Below are 3,791 nucleotides of genomic sequence, written 5' to 3' on the forward strand. Positions count from 1 at the left end.
CAGACAGACAGACAGACAGACAGACAGACAGACAGACAGACAGACAGACAGACAGACAGACAGACAGACAGACAGACAGACAGACAGACAGACAGACAGACAGACAGACAGACAGACAGACAGACAGACAGACAGACAGACAGACAGACAGACAGACAGACAGACAGACAGACAGACAGACAGACAGACAGACAGACAGACAGACAGACAGACAGACAGACAGACAGACAGACAGACAGACAGACAGACAGACAGACAGACAGACAGACAGACAGACAGACAGACAGACAGACAGACAGACAGACAGACAGACAGACAGACAGACAGACAGACAGACAGACAGACAGACAGACAGACAGACAGACAGACAGACAGACAGACAGACAGACAGACAGACAGACAGACAGACAGACAGACAGACAGACAGACAGACAGACAGACAGACAGACAGACAGACAGACAGACAGACAGACAGACAGACAGACAGACAGACAGACAGACAGACAGACAGACAGACAGACAGACAGACAGACAGACAGACAGACAGACAGACAGACAGACAGACAGACAGACAGACAGACAGACAGACAGACAGACAGACAGACAGACAGACAGACAGACAGACAGACAGACAGACAGACAGACAGACAGACAGACAGACAGACAGACAGACAGACAGACAGACAGACAGACAGACAGACAGACAGACAGACAGACAGACAGACAGACAGACAGACAGACAGACAGACAGACAGACAGACAGACAGACAGACAGACAGACAGACAGACAGACAGACAGACAGACAGACAGACAGACAGACAGACAGACAGACAGACAGACAGACAGACAGACAGACAGACAGACAGACAGACAGACAGACAGACAGACAGACAGACAGACAGACAGACAGACAGACAGACAGACAGACAGACAGACAGACAGACAGACAGACAGACAGACAGACAGACAGACAGACAGACAGACAGACAGACAGACAGACAGACAGACAGACAGACAGACAGACAGACAGACAGACAGACAGACAGACAGACAGACAGACAGACAGACAGACAGACAGACAGACAGACAGACAGACAGACAGACAGACAGACAGACAGACAGACAGACAGACAGACAGACAGACAGACAGACAGACAGACAGACAGACAGACAGACAGACAGACAGACAGACAGACAGACAGACAGACAGACAGACAGACAGACAGACAGACAGACAGACAGACAGACAGACAGACAGACAGACAGACAGACAGACAGACAGACAGACAGACAGACAGACAGACAGACAGACAGACAGACAGACAGACAGACAGACAGACAGACAGACAGACAGACAGACAGACAGACAGACAGACAGACAGACAGACAGACAGACAGACAGACAGACAGACAGACAGACAGACAGACAGACAGACAGACAGACAGACAGACAGACAGACAGACAGACAGACAGACAGACAGACAGACAGACAGACAGACAGACAGACAGACAGACAGACAGACAGACAGACAGACAGACAGACAGACAGACAGACAGACAGACAGACAGACAGACAGACAGACAGACAGACAGACAGACAGACAGACAGACAGACAGACAGACAGACAGACAGACAGACAGACAGACAGACAGACAGACAGACAGACAGACAGACAGACAGACAGACAGACAGACAGACAGACAGACAGACAGACAGACAGACAGACAGACAGACAGACAGACAGACAGACAGACAGACAGACAGACAGACAGACAGACAGACAGACAGACAGACAGACAGACAGACAGACAGACAGACAGACAGACAGACAGACAGACAGACAGACAGACAGACAGACAGACAGACAGACAGACAGACAGACAGACAGACAGACAGACAGACAGACAGACAGACAGACAGACAGACAGACAGACAGACAGACAGACAGACAGACAGACAGACAGACAGACAGACAGACAGACAGACAGACAGACAGACAGACAGACAGACAGACAGACAGACAGACAGACAGACAGACAGACAGACAGACAGACAGACAGACAGACAGACAGACAGACAGACAGACAGACAGACAGACAGACAGACAGACAGACAGACAGACAGACAGACAGACAGACAGACAGACAGACAGACAGACAGACAGACAGACAGACAGACAGACAGACAGACAGACAGACAGACAGACAGACAGACAGACAGACAGACAGACAGACAGACAGACAGACAGACAGACAGACAGACAGACAGACAGACAGACAGACAGACAGACAGACAGACAGACAGACAGACAGACAGACAGACAGACAGACAGACAGACAGACAGACAGACAGACAGACAGACAGACAGACAGACAGACAGACAGACAGACAGACAGACAGACAGACAGACAGACAGACAGACAGACAGACAGACAGACAGACAGACAGACAGACAGACAGACAGACAGACAGACAGACAGACAGACAGACAGACAGACAGACAGACAGACAGACAGACAGACAGACAGACAGACAGACAGACAGACAGACAGACAGACAGACAGACAGACAGACAGACAGACAGACAGACAGACAGACAGACAGACAGACAGACAGACAGACAGACAGACAGACAGACAGACAGACAGACAGACAGACAGACAGACAGACAGACAGACAGACAGACAGACAGACAGACAGACAGACAGACAGACAGACAGACAGACAGACAGACAGACAGACAGACAGACAGACAGACAGACAGACAGACAGACAGACAGACAGACAGACAGACAGACAGACAGACAGACAGACAGACAGACAGACAGACAGACAGACAGACAGACAGACAGACAGACAGACAGACAGACAGACAGACAGACAGACAGACAGACAGACAGACAGACAGACAGACAGACAGACAGACAGACAGACAGACAGACAGACAGACAGACAGACAGACAGACAGACAGACAGACAGACAGACAGACAGACAGACAGACAGACAGACAGACAGACAGACAGACAGACAGACAGACAGACAGACAGACAGACAGACAGACAGACAGACAGACAGACAGACAGACAGACAGACAGACAGACAGACAGACAGACAGACAGACAGACAGACAGACAGACAGACAGACAGACAGACAGACAGACAGACAGACAGACAGACAGACAGACAGACAGACAGACAGACAGACAGACAGACAGACAGACAGACAGACAGACAGACAGACAGACAGACAGACAGACAGACAGACAGACAGACAGACAGACAGACAGACAGACAGACAGACAGACAGACAGACAGACAGACAGACAGACAGACAGACAGACAGACAGACAGACAGACAGACAGACAGACAGACAGACAGACAGACAGACAGACAGACAGACAGACAGACAGACAGACAGACAGACAGACAGACAGACAGACAGACAGACAGACAGACAGACAGACAGACAGACAGACAGACAGACAGACAGACAGACAGACAGATAGATAGATAGATAGATAAATAAAGATAGATAGATAGATAGATAGATATATATAGATACATGGATAGATAGATATATATATTTATATGTATGTATATATGTGTATACGTGTGTGTATGCATGTGTAGAAAATGTTTATTTGTATTTTCTCATGTAATTTAAAAAAAATGTACTAACCTTTGCATCCAGCCTTTCTTGAAAGAAACTCTATGTTTAGTAATAGGCAAATTTTTGGCGTTATATTTCTGTCCCATTGTGTGGACAACAAACTAATACTAAATACT

Source organism: Prenolepis imparis, unplaced genomic scaffold (assembly GCF_030444845.1).
Source record: "Prenolepis imparis isolate NDT839.2.m4 unplaced genomic scaffold, iyPreImpa1.0 SCAF_1, whole genome shotgun sequence".
In the NCBI taxonomy this organism is placed as follows: domain Eukaryota; kingdom Metazoa; phylum Arthropoda; class Insecta; order Hymenoptera; family Formicidae; genus Prenolepis; species Prenolepis imparis.